General features: G+C 34.0%; 1 pseudogene across 1 annotated transcript; it reads right to left on the reverse strand.

Annotated features, from left to right (window-relative positions):
* Window positions 1-1,312: 1,312 nt before the first annotated feature.
* LOC145246626 (dnaJ homolog subfamily B member 6 pseudogene) lies at window positions 1,313-3,050 on the reverse strand (annotated as a pseudogene). The gene has a single exon (XR_013863139.1). The product of XR_013863139.1 is annotated as a dnaJ homolog subfamily B member 6 pseudogene (transcript).
* Window positions 3,051-22,489: the final 19,439 nt, after the last annotated feature.

The following is a 22,489-nucleotide window of genomic DNA, read 5'->3' on the forward strand; positions in this document are numbered from 1 at the left end:
GTTTAGGCATAGATAAATTGTGGGGAAATTATTGATAGTGGTTTTAGTTAGACGAGTGTTTTTTTGTGAAAGTTTGGCAAGGGGGTCTGAGCGGTGAATGATTAACGGCCCTTAGATTATCAGCTCGTGTTGCCTTGATATCTTAGCTACTGAATCCTTCTTTTTTCTACAAGGACTCTCAAAATGTGAATGTTATTTTATGTTTTTAAAATTATGTAAATCTCCATTTTAAACTCACACACTCACACACACACACACACACACACACACACATATATATATATATATATATATATATATATATATATATATATATATATATATATTACGAATGCATATTTTTGGACTCACTTTGTTTTTCATATAACATTTCTATCGCTCACTGCCCCCGTTCAGTTTCCAGAGAAATGTAAGGGTACCTGCGCGAGTAATTGCGAAGCAAGGGTTGCGCATTCTCTAACAACACCTCTCCTGAATCGGCACTGCTCGAGTCCAGTGGCAAGAAGTGCTTAACGACTGGAAACAATGTCAAGATAAGCAGAGAGCATATACAGTAGCTGGAATGCCCAAACAGTCATCCATTTTAGTTTTTTTTTAATTTCGGTGATCAAATAGGAACTAGTGTGTCAACGTGATTATGCCGTATATATTTTTATCGCTATCTTTTCATTTAAGCATAATCTACAGTTTTTTTTTTTTCTAAAACTGTTTCTTTAAAACTGGCTCTCGCTAAAAGATTTCCCCAAAAATGAAAACCTTAAAAATGGCTCTCTAAATAGCTCGTCTAAAAGTAAATTAGGATTTTTAGGTGCTTCTGCATGTTCTGACCCGAGAATTCCACGATACTTTTCGGGCTCGCTCGGCAGCTGACGGAAATAACCGGAAAAGGTCTATCGAGCATTCTTCAATTTTTAACGAACGCGCTGCCTGTTTCTAAGCTAATACGAATCTATGAATCTCTTTTTAAAAGTTGGAAGAAATAAAAAATAATTTTTATTGTGAAAGCTTAAGGTTAGGGTTGGGTTAGATATATGTTTTTAATTGTATTTATTGTGTTTCCATGTTTTTCCTGATTATCATTATAATTTACTCGTAGCGGTTCAACGTTTCGCGATCGGCTTCTTCTGGTTATTCCCGTCAGTGACCGAGCACACCCAAGAAACTTCATAGAAACCGCGGGTCAATAAATGCAGAAGTGCCGTTTTTTTTGTTTTTTTTTAATAACGTCAACCTCTTGTTTAGGTTATTTCTCCTTTGTCCGTTGTTTCTACGCACAGTTGTTGTGTAGTCGTCCAATAAACATAAAACATAATAACGTGTACCATTTTTATATTAAAAAACAGAATAACGGTTCTTTACATATATGTGGACTTTTCTCAATTCAAATTTTTGCCTTTTACTAATGTTCTTCAACAACAAAACGCATTTTAAAAACATTTTGTTTTTCGAATATATTCAGTCGTATACTTTATTTGTCATATATATGACAAACTCATCTCCATTTCTGCTCCCAAGATCGATAGTCTTCAATGTTTTTTTTTTGTTTTTATATCTTCAAAAGTGCTGAGGGAAAAGAGGAAGAAATGAATGGTGCCAAACTGCCGTAGTTGAATTTGTACCATTTCGATTATTCGGACTACTGCACGTATCTTAGATGTTGTTCCTACAACGTTTCGGCCGTTGTAACCTTCTTCAGATGAATCCTGTCCAACTCGGGAATCTATACGAAATCTTGGTGCTTATGCATTTTTGGTACAGCGCTATTTGTAAATAGTTTTTTTTTTTTTAGGTTAAATTCAGTTTCACGATTTTTTTTTAATTATTAAGTGGAAGCACAGAATAGTTACAAAACATCCTCCCCTCCAATGTTAAGAATGGCTTTCAAAATAATAACGTTATTATGTCAGCACAGTACGAAATCTCTAACAGAACACTACAGATTTCAGAGTTGGAAAAGACTCATCTAAGGAAGGTCGGAGGTTACATCGGCAGAAACGTTGTGCGAATAGCGTCCAAAGTGAAACCAGTAGTCAGAGCAACGCAAATGATACAACTTATCAATCATCATCTGGAAAATTCTTGAAATCTAATGCCATAGTTGATTTCAACAAAGTGAAGAGTTAATTTTGGTTTGGTTTTCTTTTTCTTTTATATTTCCCAATGCATTGAGATGATATTATGTTACGTATAATAATTAGAGTTCCTGTAAGTTGAGATGGCATTAATTATGCTTCCTGTAAGTCGCCTCGTTACAAATCATCAGTTAGTCAAAGCTTGTAGTTTTCCATTGACCGTTTTAGACTTCAATATCCCATCTTCTTCGACTGTCACCGTTTCTACACCATTCTCCACGGTCTTTTTGGTTGTGACCTTTTTCCCATTATTATAGGTCGTAGAAGTAGAGCTTGAACGGAAGTTCCCACCAGCGGCCGGCCCACTAAAAGATGTACTCGAAAACGATGTGATTTGGACCCCATCGCTCGGACCAGCACTGAAGAGAGAATCATTAAACAATGAAGAAGTAGGAAAGGCCGAGAAAAGTTCGGCGAAAGGATCTTTATCACCAAAGAACTCCCTAAACACGTCTTCTGGATCTCTAAAGTGGAAAGTCGGGAAGCCGAAACCAAATCCAAAATCGGATGCACCATGACCAGCATTTAATCCAGTGAGGCCTTCCAATCCGTGGCGATCATAGATCTGTCTTTTTTGTTTATCTGATAAGACTTCGTAAGCCTGGCAGATTTCTTTAAATTTTCGATCAGCTTCATCTTTCCGATCTGGATTTTTATCTGGATGCCATTTAAGCGCTAATTTCCGATAAGCCTTTTTTATTTCTGCATTGCTTGCGTCGCTTTTAACACCAAGTACTTTGTAATAGTCAACTGTCATTTTCACAGCTCAAGTCCCATCAATCGATTAACTGTTTTTTCTACAAAAACAACTGCTATCTATCTATTACTAAAACTTTGTAAATCTTGCATCCTTCTCCATTTTACTGCCTCCACAGAAGGGTAGAATTACTTGCAACCATAATCGTTATTGAGAAATAAATATATATATTTAAAAAGAAATAGGACGTCATAAAGGGTGAATGGTGGTTGACAAAAACACTATGACATCATAAAGGATGAATGCAATTGCCAAAAGCCATTCAGTGATGTCATAAAAGATTAATAGTACCTGCTAAAAAATGTGGACGTTAGTCTGAATGCAACATCTGTAGCCGTAAATGTTGGCTGTCGTTGCTTTATCAATGAATGCTAAAGTTATATATTTAACGAGTGCACACCTTCTGTCATAATTGATGGAAAAATATATTTTCAATTCTCGATTCCGATACAATCACTGATTCCGATTCTTTTAAAACCTCTAAATATTTACCTATACAGTTGTTTTATTTTTATTTTCGGATTACCGTAGAAACCCATGTAATATGTGCGTATATTTTCGCAAAGTAAAAAAGACGTCTGTGGGAAGAAATGATTTATAAATCCTGTTTTTACTAGTAGTTTAAAATCAAGGAATATTTATTGTTTTATCGTTAGTACCAGTTTTCAAAAGTTTAAAATAAAAGACACAAAGAAAGCAATAAAAATAATTTCTCAGATTCTGATCCCGATCGCGGTACCCCAAAAGTTTCCATTTTTCTAATTTCCGATTCAATTAATCGTCTAAACACACCACACACACACACGCGCGCGCGCGCACACACACACACACACACAATATTTTACATAAAAAATATTCTCACTTGTGTCAGGCGGTCAGGTGGCGTATCAGTGATTTTTATATTTCAGGACGTCTCCCTTCGTCAGGCGCGTGTTCGATTTTCAACCGTGCATGGTAGGTCTTATTGTAGACCGAGCGAATTCGAAGAAATTGGAAATTAATTTTTTGTTTCAGATGCATAACTTAGTAATATCGGGCGTGTATTGGTACTCAATGTTATTTATAGTTTTTTACAAATATTTAACCTTAATTATTCACTTTTGTATTTTAACTAATCTTTGTTCGTTTATTTTATTTATTTTTTATTTTCTGTGCTTTTATTAAGATCGTTAGGTGTTTTGGCTTTTTTTCACTACTAAGGAGCGGCAACAAATTCATGGTTAAAGGGGCATAATTCTGTAACGGTTAGTTGTTACAGGCACTCCCATACGAATGCAGATTCACGCACGATTATATTTGTATTTTTCTTTCTTTTTTTTTTGCTTTTAATTGCTTTTCATATTTATTTTCTGTTTTATTTATATGCTAGCAAAGATACCTCCTCTTTGTGCGAAACTTTGCTGTACTCTCGGGTACCCACTTCGTGTGTACCCTTGCACTAAGTGGATGATGTAAGAGCAACTATTACTTAAGGTGCTTAGCATTCTTTAACTAACTCCTGAAGTGACTGAAATCCAACTATGAATTTTAAGCCAAATAGATTATATCTAAGTTGACACTTATATTGTTGCACCTAAAAATTGAAACAATTATAAAGAATCACAATGGTTAATATTTGTTTAATTGGTTGAGGGGATGTGTAGGGGAAATTGATCTGATTCAAATTCACAAAATTTGACATTAATCTTTGACCTTGACCCTTAAAAATGGTGTGCACCATCCCTAGATTGGATACCATAATTGTCAGGTTTTGTCATGATCGGTCTATTAATGTGGGCTGTAGAACAATATAAATATTCACAGGTTATGACCTTGCATTTGGCCATAACTTAGAAAAACTGTGTGCACCATTCCTAGGTGAGGGACCATCATCATGCCAGGTTTGGTCATTATCCGTCTATCCAGTGGTGTGACTGTAGGAGAGTTGTACATACACACACGAACGTTACCACTTATATATATATATATATATATATATATATATATATATATATAAGATGGTGTGCACCATTCTTAGGTGGGGGACCATCAACACGCCAGGTTTAATCATAATCGGTTTAGTGGCGTAGACTATAGGAGAGAATGTATACATAAGCTATGACGTTGACCTTTGGCTATAACCTTGAAAAATGATGTGCACCATCTCTAGGTAAGGGACCGCCATCATGCCAAGTTTGGTCATGATTGGTCTAGTGGTGTGGGCTGTAGGGGTGTTGAACATACAGAGAGAGACACACACACATACGAATGCTACTACTTATATATATATATATATATATATATATATAAGTATATATATATATATATATATTCAATGTATTTGTATATTAATATTCATTCATTTATTTATTTGTTCGCTCTGTACGATTCACTTTATTTTTTTGTTTGTTTGTTTGTTTGTATCTATTTGAGGTTGTTGAATATTTCCATAATAATTTTGTCTATTTGCTTGTTTTTTTTTCTTTGTTTATTTATTAGTCATATATATGTAATTTTCTGTTTATTCAACCCCGTGTTATTGTATTGTTTGCTTGGCTATGCAAATGGCGGGTTGCATTTGTTTCTACAGTTTTTTTTTTATTTGTTTATCTTAGAAAAGTTTATTTAATGTTCGATTATTCGTCTGTTTCAAGTTTGATTTAATTGGTTTGTGTCAATTTTTAGAGTTATTTGTTCATTATGGCTTATTTATTTGTTTTTATTTACTCTTGAGATGTTGTGTAGGTATGTATATTAAATTAGAAATTTGGACCCTAATTCATGTCGGCAATTTATTTCAGGGTGTAATTTAGCAATCAAAATGGATTCTTGTATCTGAAAGTCACCAACATTTCATTCAGTGTCTAAGATATCTACTTTAATAGTCTTGTCCGTGTTGTTGCAAGCGTGTATGTGAAGTATGTGTACTGAAGTGATGCAGCTCTAGAAAGCAGGTGTTAAATGTGCTGCGTCTGTTTTCGTGGTTTGCCAGGTTGATATAGAATATCCATTAGTCTCAAGTACTTGGCAGAATTTATTGATGCAGGTGGTTTTGTCAGCCTCTTTGCTATATTTATTGCAGCTGTGCGTCAACTCGTTCTCTGCATGGCCTATTTTGGCCTTAAAAGGGAAGGTTGATCCGCAATGTATGAAAATGTCTCTAAAGCTGCGGTTCCTGTAGAATTTAATAATTATGTTACCTTCATCTGAGATGTTCATGCTGAACTATAGAAGTGTCAGGAATACAAAAACTGTTGGGGTTTTCAATATTGAACTCGATGTGTGGGTCTGGGTTGCTACATGTGTTAAAAATTGAGTTCGCCTTCTCCTCCTCCTCCTCCTCCTCCTCCTCCTTGGATAGTCCTAGAATAAGGATATTGTCCACCTATCTTGTAAATAAGATCTAGGTCTGGCAGAGATTGAAGATACATAGTTCTAATTTGCCTATGAATGCGATTGCGAGCAGTCCTGGTAGTCTTGAACCTATAGGTAGTCCCGTTATTTGTTTTTATGTAAAATATGCGTTGCCTGTTATTATTTGTAGGAGTTCATGTATGTTAGTAACAGAGAGATCGAAGCGATAGAAGTTGCTGGATGGGGTGCAGTCCGTCTATTGCTGGGTGGCCGGAAACAAATGTCTAGAAGGCGAAAACATACCAGTTGTGTTTAAGTTGATTTGGTGATAGTAAACGTAACCTACGGATTTCATCTGAACTGCTGACGTGTCCGGGGAAGGTTGGAAGTAGGGGTTTTAGCACAGAACAATTAAGAAAACAAATTAGCCAAATAATCACAACAAATAATGCTAAAATAGGAACAATAAAATTAAGTAAAACTATTGGTGACTACAAACACGGCTTCATATATGTAAAAATAAAATCCCATATCGAGAGATCCCTTAAGACCTATAATCTCCCAAATCCCTCACATGTATATTACATAGCAAAAACAATAACATCATGCAACCTTATATACCATATAGTTTACATATATATATATATATATATATATATATATATATATATATATATATATATATGATATTTTTATTGACAAATATATTGTTAATATAAAATATTATTGAGCACTCTTATTAACCTCGTTTTAATTCATGGGTTTTATCTCCTGAATACCTTTAACTTGGTATATATATATATATATATATATATATATATATATATATATATATATATATATATATATATATACACTCCTATATACTTGTTGTTGTTTTTGTATTGATACTCATATTAAAACCCCTGTTTTTTATTTATTTAAAAAGAAAATACAAATGTGTTATATATGGATCGTGGAATTGCATTCATTTGCAAAAGATCTAGCTAATTTGCATATTCTTTTAAACATTCATTTTAATTAATTCCCTATTAGATTTTTTTAGTTTTCTTATGGGGTGATCCTCTTTACATGTAATTATATCCATGCAGATATTCTACATAATTTATACTTGCGGGATATTTGCGGAAAAAAGTTATAGTAAACACAAAACTCTTTCAATATATATATGTACACATGTTTGTTTAAAAAAAATTACCAACCAAACTCCTCTGTCAATTTTTGGTCTACATACATAAAACTTGATATATAGGGTATTCGAATCCATTCGAAAATTTATATTTGGGTTTTATCCGGGGAAAATCAGTGCAAAATTGTGAAAATTTTAAAAATGAAATTTTCTAGGTAACGGTCGAACGACGGCATTACGAATATGCATGTGTAACGTAATAGCTATTGGTTGATGTTTTAATTTTTAGCCTTGCAGCAAACATGCTTTTATAGCTCAGGCATCGTCAAAGGAAAAAGTAAATCATAAACTAAACGTTTTGGCTTTGATTCTCGGTGGTGGCGCAAGAGTCATTTTTTTTTTTTAATTTTTAAATCATTATTATATATTGGGCCCAATATAATAATAATAATAATAATAATAATGAATGTAAAATCTGCATTAATTAAAATATCATATTTAAGCATATTTTACGATCGGGCAATGCCGGGCGGCCTGTGCGTGTATATATACTAGCCGTACCCGGCCAATCACACATTGCAGTAGTCCAGTTTATTAAAATGGAAACCCCCCAAAGAAAAAAACAAAATTTAAGGGTTTTTTTCATAAGAAGGAAAAGAAGGAAATAGTGTGGCAAAGTGTATTTTTTTTTCATTATAAAAAACTATCCTTAGAGAGAGAGCGATTGAGGGGGGTTGGGGAAGAGGAAGAGTTGAAAAGAATATGTGTGTGTGTCTGTGTGTGTATATATATATATATATATATATATATATATATATAATTACCGTGGATTGGGGAAAAGAGTAATAGACTTTCCAAACAGGTTCGCAGAAGTATTTACGATTGCTTTAATGCTGTGTCCTTGCGTTTGGTATATACTACGAGACCTGCTTTTCCGTCTTTTCGCAAGGATAGTTTGCCTTACATCCAAAATAGTAATATTCTATATCAATTTAAATGCCAGTGCGATGCTGGTTATATTGGGCGAACATCCTTGCACCTTTTGATTCGTATAAACCAGCATGTTCCATCGAAGATCAGACAAGGGAGGATGGGGTCTGGTGGTCTCCCTCCTTCAGCAGCCTTGGACTCTGCTATTGGCCAGCATTTGGTTGACAACCCGTTCTGTGCTGATAGATATAAAATAGATTGGTTCGAGGTGCTACATAGAGCGGACTCCAAAAACCATTTAAAGATTTTGGAGTCTGTCTCTATTGCGGTGCGTCAACCTTCTTCGTGCCGGCAAAAAGAAACATCCAACGCATTGTTTCTCTTTGGGGAACTTTGAATATTTTCTCCTGCTTTTTTTTTTCTTCCCTAGTTGTGCCAATATTTTAATCGTTTTTAAACGTTAATAAATTTATTTTAGTGTCCCCGTACTTTTGGCACATTTAATAAGTTCCCCATTAGAACTCTTTATTTTCGACATAATATTATTTTGTACGCTATCGATTTTCTCCTGACGAGATGATAGCCGAAAGAGCTCTCGAGAAACTTCCGCTTATTATTTTCAAAACTATATATAGATTCTGTACCTCTAAACACATATATATAACCCAGTAGTACCTGCCTCATGGTCGGGTTACTGGCAACTAAATTGGTTCCCCCACCAGACTTATTTGGTGAGGATGGTGGCTAGTCTCCCTGAAGGATTAAAAACAAGACCTTCCAAAGGGCGACTGAACCCCTTTTCGTGGTCAACGGCCAACTATCACCGTGTGTGTTTATGTGTATGTATGTGTGTGTTGGGTGAAGAGGGCTCCCGTAAGCTGTGGTGAAGGCAACCTTTCTAGGAGAAGCAAATCTCTGATTTAAAAAAACCATAAAGCGGGAGACCAGTACCCGCATTAAGCTGGTCTGCAGTTTAACTTGTTGCTGGCTATCTTGCTCTTGCTGGATCTCAACATTTTGAACCGAGAGAGAGACTTAGCTGTCGTACAAAGCTAAGACTGTGTATAGGTACTCCCTCAGGGATTTGTCTATAAAAATGGTCCTGTGGCGATGGAAAAGTTTTGACGCGTGAAGGCTTGAAATGCTGGAAGCATGTAATAATTGATCTCAATGACTGTTTTCAGTGTCATGCCTGCTTGAGCGTGTGACTTCACCGGTAGGACTAAAAAAAAAGTCATTTTTGGAGGGAGTGGCACTCGTCTGACAAGACGTTGCAATCATCATATATATATATAATCTTTTGCAGTTTACATCCCGTTTCTCTGTGAGTGTTGCTTGGCAACGCCCGGCGAACAACGAAAGCCGTCGGATTATACCGAGCATATGGAAGTCATTAACTAAAACAACCATGAAAACTACCTACCCTAATCAGTTCATAACTTTTACTATTTTTTTCGACGAAAACTGTCGACCTATACTGAGAAAACGGACCTCATTACAAAAACGACCAAAAAAACTACCTATCCTAATAAATTCATAACTTTTACTGTTTTTAATTATTTATTTTTCTGTTATTTCTATTTTTTAAAGTTTTTTTTTTACATTAGGTCCACATCCTCAAAATTCTTTAAATTGATGACTTTTATAAGTTTCCGAGTACACTGACTACGAAAATTTCGATTAGATTTTGCGGAGATAATTACTTTTCTACATATAAAGAAGCACGCGCGGTAAACAAGTCAACTTTTCTGAGGCCGACGTGTTTCTGTGTCTGGTGTGTTCGTCATCTACAATGTAGCAGTAATTATAAATAGCGAAAATTCATGAAAAAACTAAAAGAATCAATGTATTTTATTTCGTGTATAAAAGATCCGGTGTGTTTTCTCGGAATAATTTAAGAAATCGAGCGCAGCAATGTATTCACAGGGGAAAAATAGGTATCATTGCGACGTCATATTTTAATGGTTGTTTAGCCTTCGTTAATCCCAAATATAAGAATGGTCAGAGCTTAGCCAATCACAATATACGGAATCAAGCACGGGAGACTATTATGTTTTAATTGAAAAATAGAAAGAGTATGTTATGTGTATTATGTGGTGCTAGCATAATATCGTAGGAAAATTTAGAATTTGACCCGGCCTTAACTATTAGCAGTGAGAGTGAGAGAGAAAAATAGGAACAGCTTCCTCTGTAGATGTGCCGATTGTAATGGTATTGCTCATCGGATGTAATGTGACATTTTATTATCGCGAATGAATGTGGCAGAAATGGTGATCGTAAGCTATGTAACATTATGGCTATCAACGTAAATGTATTGAATTGGTATGTACCATCTGTTGCTGCAAACTTACGGTACTTTGGTTCAGAGTGGAATTTCTGTAACCAAAATATTATAAATGGAGATAAGTCACACTCATGTCGTGTTATGGTCGAGGAAAGAGAAAAAAAAGAAGAATTATTAGTCCTCGGGTTCGAACACACATGTATCGAACAAGAGAGTGGGGGAGGGAGAACTCTTCCGAAAGACGAGTGTAAAATATGAAATAGTCAGACGAACACCTCGTGAAAGAAAAAACAGAAGATGGATAAAAAATTAAATAATTGAAAAAAAAAAGGAACAACATTTATTATACAGCTGCCAGGGAGGCGCCCGACCTTGCCGGTCATAAAATACGCTTAAATATATTTTAAATCGAGCAGATTTTGTATTTATTATTACAGATCCAATTCTCTAATGAATATTATATTGTACCTAATACATAGTATTGATTTCAAAAGTTTGAAAAGAAAATCACTTGGGTGCTATCTGCTAGAATCGAAACCAAATCATATAGCGCATCAGCCGCGTTCCATCATTTAGACCTACTGCCGCATTCGTAACCGTTTGATCTAATCCGGCAAATAGACAAAGAAGTTATAAAATTAAACCACTTTTAGATACAATTAGTTTGCACATGCGCAAACTAATAGAAATGTCTGCAAGTTGAAATGAACATTTAGCATTTCAATTTACTGCGTTATTCATTCATCATTACTTATGCGTTATTCATTCATCCAAACAAAGATTTTATTCGTTATAAACCATTCTTGGTGTAATATTACTGTTTCCTGTTAATTTCAGTTAGGGTGCTGGTAGATTAAGACTTTATCGGTTAAATATTTGTACACATACAAACACAGTACATAATCTACTGTTTTATTTATATAGATAGGTATGCCACAGTATAAGAAAAATCATTACAGTTATTATTGGCGGGGTGCGAAGCAAACCTATAAAGGAACTGAGTGAAGACACATGCACAGACACATCCATACAAATAAAAGACGCATCCATACAATATAGAATATTGGTTTGGGAGAGAAAAGGGTTTTTCAGACTAAAAAGTCTTTTATTTCTTTTAATGTCTTTCGCGTTGCGTTGGGTATTCTACAAGTTGTTACGGGTGGGTGTGGAAACAGATTCTCCTAATCTCGTTATTCGTCAGTAGCTGGGGTCGTTCGGTGTGTAGAGAATTTGCACATGTATTCTTGCTTTCTTTCCTCTTACCTGTCGTGGCCCAGGACTCAGCGGATTTCATTGTCTTCTCTCTCTGCGCGTTGCTGTTAACTGCTTTTTTTTTAGTAGTTTCTTTTTTTTCCTCCTTCCTCATTTTTTTTTCTTTGACAGCAAACATCAAGTCAATGTCAATATTATTTAAACCTTTACAATGACGACTTTTGCAGTTTTTCGAGGATGCTGGAAACGAATATATATTCTATGAATATTATATTGAACCTAATACATAGAACTGATTTCAAAAGTTTTAAAAGGAAATGACTTGGGTGCCATCTACTATGATCGAAACCAAAATAGAACCTTGAATTTCTTTAATCTTTTGTCTTTCCTTTCTTTTTATCTCACTAACCTGAGAAGGGATAAGCATATATATATATATATATATATATATATATATATATATATATATATATATATATATATATATATATTCAATTTTCCGGATATTAAGCAATATTATTCTTTGTTATAAATGGTGGCCATTGTTGTACGCACAAGCGCGCGCATTCACCCCTACACTGATTTAATATTGTAAATGTTTGTTTACTATTTTTTCTTAGATTTTAACACTAGTTTACTTTATGGTATGATTGTTTTCTTTAATTATTGTGGCAAAAGCTGTGAAAATGAGGGCTTACCGTTCAAACAACCTAGGTGTGCGTGTATGCTTTGTCATCGCTGCGAAGCTAGGATAAGAAAAGAATTCCAAGATGGCGCCGACGGCATTTTGTAATGGTATGATCTCGGAAACTCTCGCAAAATCTCGTGCATATATGCAAATCAGTTGGTCTTCGACAACTATAAATTCAGGACGTTTTGGAAGGCAAAGAGGGAGGAAAGAACGACCGGTTGGTAATTGTGTACGCTGGTTCGTGTTGGTGGCGTGTCACCGTGTCTGTGTGTGCACTGATCGAGCCGCGTTCCTGTCCCTTGGACTTTGAATTTGTTTAGATTGGACTTCAACTTTTTTTTTTTTTTTAGATATGTGAACATTATTTTCGGCCTGAGGATATAATAAAGGAGAGGTCAAGATTTGATGACAAAGCGGGCTATTACAGTGAAACTTAAAAAAACATATCTTCGGAATCGTGCTATTCCGACAATTCTTCCAAATTGTCTCTCGTATTTATCAAAGATAACAACGTCCAGAGAGTCACCAAATTCGATCAGAATGCTGCTATTAAGCATGATTTTGGGGAAAGTATAGTTGATGCATTAACGTACAAATAGCAAAAAAGACTCCACAACATTGAGGATTTACAAGAGAAATTAAATTTCATTGATAGAAATTCCTGGAGTGCTATTCGACAGGAAGATATACTTCTTATATGTCGAATCATCAAATCTCCAGGTCCAAAATTCAGTCTGTCCCTTATAACTGAATCTGATTTATCAGTGCATGTATTCTGCAGTTATGTAGAAATGAAGACAATAGAAGAATATAGGATTCCTAAATATGTAACTGATGAAAATACTTTACAGATTTTGGATTGAAAACATGAAGAAAATGAACATAAAAGAACAGCAAAACAAACTTCAAAATGTAGTTTTTATATTAAAATTAATCTTGTCATTTTTATTATTAGTGCAAGATGAGTCATTTCAATATATCAGTGCAGTTAAATTCATATATGAACAAATAAACATAATGACAATGAATAAGGTTAATTATTCGAGTGAAATGATATTCTCTTGCATATTATATAACTGTTTCCCTAGTGAGTACAGACTGTTAAGAGACACTAAAAATGTTCAACCATCAGAAGAATAACCCTATCAACCTATATGAATCCTGTCATTGAACAATATGACAACAATTTTCTTATGTATATTAAATGTAAGTTCAAGTTACTAGTGCAGAAAGACATCACAGTTTCTTTACTTGTTGATGAAATACATCTGAAACGTTATCTTGATTATAAGGGTGGCAATATTGTTGGCTTGGCTAATAATAGCAATGAAGCAGCAACAAGTGCATTTGCTTTTATGCTTAGCAGTGCATTCTCACATTATAAGGATGTTGTACATGTTATGCCGACTAAATGTCTTTTAGCTGAGAATTTATTTGACATAATCAAACGTTTAATAATTGTCTTAGAGGAGATAGGCTTTGGATTATTATGTATTATAACGGATAATAATGTTGTATTGTCGTATCATAAAGGATTGTTACGTTGTCGTATCATAAAGGATTGAGTGTTTGATTATCTTATCAGAGTTTATGTCGTTGTGTGTGTGTGACATGCATTTTCAACATACCTTCTGCCATTTTGTTAGTCCATCTGGAACATCTCGTCTGGGAGGGAGACTGGTACCTGTTTTTGGGGACGAAGATTTATTTCACTCCAAGACAAGAAATTGGTTCTATAGTTTTTTATTCACCTTCCAGATCGATCGCAGAAGAATGGAAAGTGAATTTTGCCTGTGTGGTTTCTTCTTCTAGGTCTTATTTCTACCACGTCAGCGTTCGTTTCCCCCTCCAACAGCGAAGGGGAGGAGACAACAGCGAAGCCGTCCGCTCTCTTCCAAGTCCCAACCAAATCTCTATGATTCAGCTAAGCTGATCACGTGACTCACACGCAATCCAATCAGCTGATCTTGACTTCCGGTCTATGTGTCTAACTATATGATTTAAACACCTCTCTCTCTCTCTCTCTCTCTCTCTCTCTCTCTCTCTCTCTCTGCATTATCTAACAATAATGCAATAAATAAAAAAAGCTATGTCTTTCTTTCGTAGCTCAGCAAAGCTTTCAATTTTCTATTCACACCCGAATTTAAAATCTGAACCTGTTTTCTACTTATTAGACTCGGTACATATATTAAAATGCATTAGAAACAACTGGCTTGGTCAAAAAGGCGAAAGTAAATGTAAGATGTTCCCAAAGTTTAGTTATGGTGGTAATCATGAATTAGATAACATCCAAAGTGTCCCTTTTTCTAGCTTACACATACTTTATGCCTTGAAATCTCAATCACTTTTGAAATATTCTTACAAATTGACGCCAAAAGCACTTTCTCCCATAAATTTTGAAAGGCAAAATGTTAATTTAGCTCTGCAAATTTTCAATGAATATAATATCCAGGGATTGTTAACCTTAGGAAAACAGAAATGTTTTCCCAACTATGCAGAAATTACAGAATACATGCAGCTGTTTCATATTTGGTGGACAATACTAAATGTAAAAACACCATATAAAGGTTGCTAGCTTTGTAATAAATGTGCGTATCTACTTAGTTACACTATGAAAATTATAGATTTCTCTCTATATTCTGTGACTGGTTGGAAACATGGAATAACATTCATGGAAGAACTGGTAAAGTAACGAAAGAAACATACACTGCTTTACGCCATACAACTTATGCAATGTTAGAACTGACTAAGTATTGCATAAAAGAATTGAACATGCTATATATTTTACCTGGTAAATTTTAAATGGATAACATTGAGGCAAGGTTTGGCCAGTACCAGCAACTTAGTGGGGATCAATATCATATCACTATACGTCAAGTTTTTGAATTTGAAAAAACTCAGAATGCTGTCAGTATCAAAACTAAGCCTTCAACTTAATAGTTAAACTATTGATTTGAAGAATTTATAAAAAACTAACTTGGATGAAATGACAATAGAGCAACAGTTAGATGTATATAAATTGAACATAGATGTAACAGAGGATTATTTTATCAGTATAACAAATTATTTCCTGTTATTTTATACTTAGCAGGTTATTGCTGTTATGCAGTTTAAAAAAACGAAATGCAATAGTTGGAGTTCTGGATATGACTTTAAACTATATCCGATAGTGAAGCCCTAGCTTGCGGGCTTTGAGGAGTGTGCAGCCACCCTTTAATTGCCATTGCTCCCAGGTCCACTCTGACCCGGAGTGGTAGTATCTGTTAGGGGCCCAGCAATGGGTTAAATAGTAAGTGACTTGAAAAAAAAGCATTCTATTATAAAAAGATTCTTCAAAATAACTGCATTTGGCATTAAATAACCTGAAAAGGGTTGATAAGCTATAAAAAAAACAACAACGAAATACAATAGTTGCAGAAAATATACCTGAAATTTCAATAATGTGATTTGCTTTTCTTTATATATTAGAATATAGAGAAGAGAGATACATTGACTTACCACGTATAAATATAGCACACATATATATATATATATATATATATATATATAGCATATATATATACAGCATATATATATATACATATATATATATATAGCATATATATATATAGCATATATATATATAGCATATATATATATATATAGAATATATATATATATAGCATATATATATATATATAGCATATATATATAGCATATATAGCATATATATATATAGCATATATATATAGCATATATAGCATATATATATATAATTATAGCATATATATATATATATATATATATAGCATATATATATATATATATATATATAGCATATATATAGCATATATATATATAGCATATATATATAGCATATATATATAGCATATATATATATAGCATATATATATAGCATATATATATAGCATATATATATATAGCATATATATATATAGCATATATATATAGCATATATATATATATATATAGCATATATATAGCATATATATATATAGCATATATATATAGCATATATATATATAGCATATGTATATATATAAAATATAGCATATATATATATATATATATATATATATACGTATATAGCATATATATATACGTATATAGCATATATATATACGTATATAGCATATATATATATATATATATATACGTATATAGCATATATATATATACGTATATAGCATATATATATATACGTATATAGCATATATATATACGCATATAGCATATATATATACGTATATAGCATATATATATATACGTATATAGCATATATATATATGTATATAGCATATATATGTATATAGCATATATATATAGATGTATATAGCATATACATATATATATGCTATATACATATATATATATAGCATATGCATATATATATGTATATAGCATATATATGTATATAGCATATATATATAGCATAAAAATATATATATGTATATAGCATATATATATATATAGCATAAAAATATATGTATATAGCATATATATATGTGTGTATATAGCATATATATATATATGTATATAGCATATATATATGTATATAGCATATATGTATATAGCATATATATATATATATATATGTATATAGCATATATATATATGTATATAGCATATATATATGTATATAGCATATATATATGTATATAGCATATATATATATGTATATAGCATATATATATATATATGTATATAGCATATATATATATGTATATAGAATATATATGTATATAGCATATATATATGTATATAGCATATATATGTATGTATATAGCATATATATGTATGTATATAGCATATATATATATGTATATAGCATATATATATGTATATAGCATATATATATGTATATAGAATATGTATATAGAATATAGCATATATATTTATATAGCATATATATATATAGCATATATATATAACATATATATATATTTTTTTTTTTTTTTTTTTTTTACAAAGGTATCACCACATTATCAAGGCCCAGAGGCCACTCAAGGATAAGGGTTAAAGAGTGTACAGTAGAAGTTGGTCAATATAGTAATCATTAGTAATGAAAATTTGGTAAATTTAATAACTTATATGGAACGGCTCATCAAGAACTTATTTACCTTAGACTTGAACACAACCATATTGTAGTCAGCCGGAAAGCAGGAAAACGGAAGACAATTCCACAAGTAAGCAGTTCTAAGAAAGAAGCTTTGTTCATGGAATCTATGTTTAGGTTTAGGCACAGATAAAGAGTGGGGGAAATTATTGATAGTGTTTACAGCTAGACGAGTGTTTCTTGTGAAAGTTTGGCGAGGGGGGACCATAGATTGAAGCTCAGTTGAACACTTTCCATGAAAATAACGATACATCAGAGACAAACTCGCAACATCTCTTCTGTGAGATAGAGGTTGTAAGGAGGAGAAAAGGACATCTCCTACGAGGCTACGAAGTCTATTTTGAACTCTATCAAGGCAGGACAAGTCCTTTCTAGCAGCTCCTGCCCAGATGTGGCAACAGTATTCCATCCTTGGACGTACCTGGCTCTTATATAGATAGAGAATAGCATCAGCAGTGAGATATCTACTGGATCGATAGAAAGATCCCACCATTTTTCCAGCGGCCTTGGCAACAGATTTGATATACGTGTTCCATTTAAGATCAGGAGTAATGGTCAAGCCCAGAAGCTTGTCAAAACTTGAGGCCTCCTGAAGACGAGAGCCATTCATTTCAATTGATGACAAATGTGGATTAAAATGTTGATGATGTAAAGAGAGAAGCTTGGTTTTAGATGCATTAAAAGTAACCAGCCACTCCTTTCCCCATTGTACTACATGCTCAAGATCAGAGGAGAGAGAATTGGAGAGTACTTGCTCGTTTACTGTCTTAGATGTGGTACCATAAATGGTAGTGTCGTCAGCATAAATGTCTACAAATGATGTAAGGATATGATTTGGAAGATCATTAATGTAGATCAGGAAAAGAGTTGGGCCCAGGATGGATCCCTGAGGGACACCGGCATTAATACTGTGAGCTTCTGATTTTTGCCTCTCAACTACTACTCTTATGAACCTATCAGAAAGAAATGATTTAATAATTGAGAAGACTTTTCCAGCTATACCATAGCTAGCGATCTTATGAAGTAAACCTTTATGCCATACCCTATCAAAGGCTTTAGATATGTCAAGAGCAATTGCCCTAGAAAGATTGCCACCGTCGAGAGATTTGCTAATCCTATGCGATATAACTGTAAGGACATCTGCTGTAGATCTAGCAGAACGGAAACCATATTGAGTGTCACTAAGAAGGTTATTTTTGTTGAGATGTTTGATTACTTCTGTATTTAACACAGATTCTAGCAACTTACTCATGACGCACAGGAGACTTATTGGCCTGTACTGAGAGGGGGATGAGCGATCACCTGAATTCTTAAATACAGGGCATACTGATGAGATTTTCCAGGGAGATGGGAAACTATTCTCCTTAAGACAACGTTTAAACAGTTTTGTAAGTATGGGCGCTAGTTCAGGTTGAAGTTTTTTGAGTACTATAATTGGAATACCATCAGGGCCAGTTGCTTTACTGGAATCAAGGTTTTTGATTAGCTTGGCAACATCACGTACAGATATACGTATATCACATAGCGTGCTTTCTGATACAGGAGGAAATATTGGGGGTTGGCGGTCTTGGTCGCAAAGGGTAGAATTAGCTGCAAAGTTCTTGACAAAGAGTTTGGCTTTGTCTGATGCTGACGAGATTACCTCAGGTCCATTGATAATAGTTGGGATGGAGCACACGCTTCTGTTCAGGATTCTGTTTGCTATTTGCCAAAACTGGTGGGAACCAAGCCGCTGCTCAGCTACTTTGGACTTAACAGATTGAGCATACAACTCTCTTGCGTTCCTTATTACTTTCTTACAATGGTTGCTGGCAGTCCTGAAAACGGCTTTAGTTTCCATACATCTATTACGTTTGAAGCAGTGGAAAAAGTGATTTCTGTGCGCAATGGCAGCAGCACATTCTGGAGAGAACCATGGCTGGCTGTTAGGTTTTTGCTGAAACTTTTTAGAGGGTATGAAATGGTCAATACCTACAATTAACCATTCAGTTAGGTCTAATACTATAGAGGACACATCGTTTTTAAACATGGAATGCAGAGGTAGATCAGATATAAATGTACGGAAGCTATCCCAGTCAGCCTTAGTGTATCGATATACTGTACGATGAAGTGGCACGTCTGGGGACTTATTACATTTCATTTTTATCTTAATTGATACAACAGAGTGGTCGGAAGATCCAAGAGGCGACAGAACAGAAACTGAACATAGTTCAGGGCAAGTTGTGAGAAAAAGGTCTAGTAGGCTCGCATACTGGCCGTCATTATCGGGCACACGGGTAGGTTCCTGAACAATCTGAGTGAGGTCATAGGCAATGGAGAAATCATGACAGAACCTCCCCTCATCATCGGTCTTGTTTGAGTGGGTCAACCATTCGACGTTGTGAACATTGAAGTCTCCACATACGTGAATGTTAGCTGAAGGATAAGTAGAAAGGACTTGGTCAATTTTCTCAGATATGCTTTGAAAGATAGTAACTCCGCTGTTGTGGGGGCGATAGAGAGTAAATATAAATGCCGTAGTGTGAGCTAAAGCAACCCGGAAGCACATATAGGGTAAGTTAGGATCTTCCCTGGAGATGTCCCTCCCACATGGAAAGCTATCTTTAATATAGGCACATATTCCATGCCCATGGCGATCTTGGGGGTCAGATTTAGAAGTTAAGTTAGAGTATCCTGTAATTGCAAACTCATCTAGGGAAATAGCCTGTCCAATGCCAGTTTCACTTAAAAATAAAAGGTCTGGTTTAGTCTCCTGTAATTGGGTTTCAACCTCTGGAAGGTTAGAACGTAGACCCCTGATGTTGGAGAAGGAGACATGGTAGTAGGGGTCTACGTTGGAAGTTGGAGAACCGGGTTTAATCGTGTATTTTTTCTTGAAACTTGTCATGATGAAATTTTGGAATTTGTGGACTAGGTCGACAGATTTACTTAGAGCAGGACAGAGAGGGGAAACTAAGAGAGAAAAAGAAACGAAGAATTTTTTTTTTTTTTTTGTACCACATGATAAGGTAAAGCCGTAACAATTACCCACTAGTATGGCATCGAGAGGCCCCACCAGAAGCTACTGCAAGGTCCAGATTCCATTCACCAAATGGCAATACAGCAGCCCCAGTACTTTGCACCTGCTGATAGGACAGCCTCCTTAGTGGTTAATCCAAGGTTCGGGTCCCTGACTATCAGGCGGATAACGTCAGCCCAGACAAAACGTTTACCTCCAGCACCCTTACTAGTGACATGGCTACAAGGATAGACATAGAAACAGAAAATTTCCACCAACTCTGCCAACTGTTCGCGCAAAAATACTGCCAACCTAGAAAACAGCTTTTTCTTCTCCCTTTGTCAGAAAAATCACTCATTTAAAAAATGAGGACTGAGGGACAAATAAGAAGAAGCGAGAGTAACAGGAGCTGCCGATAACGCATCCACAATGCGTTTTCTACTCTCCATTAAAAAAAAAAAAAAAAATAAAATAAAATAAAATAAATAAATAAATAAATAAATAAATAAAAAAATAAATAAAAAAAAAAAATAAAAAAAAATAAAAAAAAATAAAAAAATAAAAAAATAACTATTAAGTATTGTACTTAATAAAAGTCCAACGGACCTGTTTAAGGGAAAGTATGGTGATAGATTCCCCTCCCAAGAACTAAAAATGAGTACAATTAGGTAATCTATTTTTGCAATCAACTCGGTAGATAAATAAACATTTATGGACGAGAGAAAAAAAAAAAAAAAAAAAAAAAAAGAAGCTAGCATTTAATACAACAGAAATACATAAATTAAATACTGAAATAAAATGTAGTTATTAATATTTGAATCTTAAAATAAAAAGTGCGAATTAGTAGCTATCTATATAGCATATATATAGCATATATATATAGCATATATATATAGCATATATATATATATATATAGCATATATATATATATATATATATATAGCATATATATATAGCATATGTATATAGCATATATATATAGCATATATATATATATAGCATATATATATATATATATATATATATATAGCATATATATACTCTACACTTCATACTGCGATCAACACGATACTCTAACCCTTATCCATAATCCTTGTAGTTTTCTGTAACAGTGAACAACCGTAGTTTCCTTCTTTGTCTCCTTTAGACTTGAGTGTCACGTGTCAAAAATCCGTTATGCCTCAATACGATACATATGCATGGCTTGCCTTCTTCAAACGAACTCCCCTGTTTTTCAAACGGCTTACTTTTATGCAATCAAGCATCATGGGGCCCGGTCATAAAATTCGCTTAAATATCATAGTTTAATTCATACATATTTCGCATCATTTAGAGTCAATTCTCTAGTGATTATTATATTGTACCCAATATATAGTAGCGATTTCAAAAGTAAAAAAAAAAGTATGACTTGGGTACGATAATCTAGAATAGAAACCAAAGCATGTAGCTCTCCAGCCTTATTCGTTATTGCCTGATCTATGTGCATACGCATATAAAACTTTAAGAAATATATATTTGCGCAGATGTCGAAATAACATGTTTATCAACTTAAGCCTGCCCAGTTCCAATATTTTCCAATTTTTACCCTTTAGCAGCTATTTTTACCAGCTATAAACCAAATCAAATTTGTTCCACGGCTCCAAATTCCCTATACAGCAAGTTTCAAGTTTGTAGATCAAAAATTGACAGAGGTTTGGTAGAGCCCATTCCTCACACACAGACAGACAAAGTCACTTAGATAGATAGATAGATAGATAGATAGATATAAATCATTGGATTTGGTAGTTAATACCTAAAAAAAAGGGGTTGATATTCAATTAAAAAAAAGATGCATTGTAGCAGGCGATTGGTGAACCTGAGATCAGACTTTGATGCCTAATAACTATTACCTCAAAAATCACGTTGC

This window comes from Euprymna scolopes, chromosome 24 (genome assembly GCF_053919585.1).
Source record: "Euprymna scolopes isolate OS-2025 chromosome 24, ASM5391958v1, whole genome shotgun sequence".
NCBI classification, from domain to species: Eukaryota; Metazoa; Mollusca; class Cephalopoda; order Sepiida; family Sepiolidae; genus Euprymna; species Euprymna scolopes.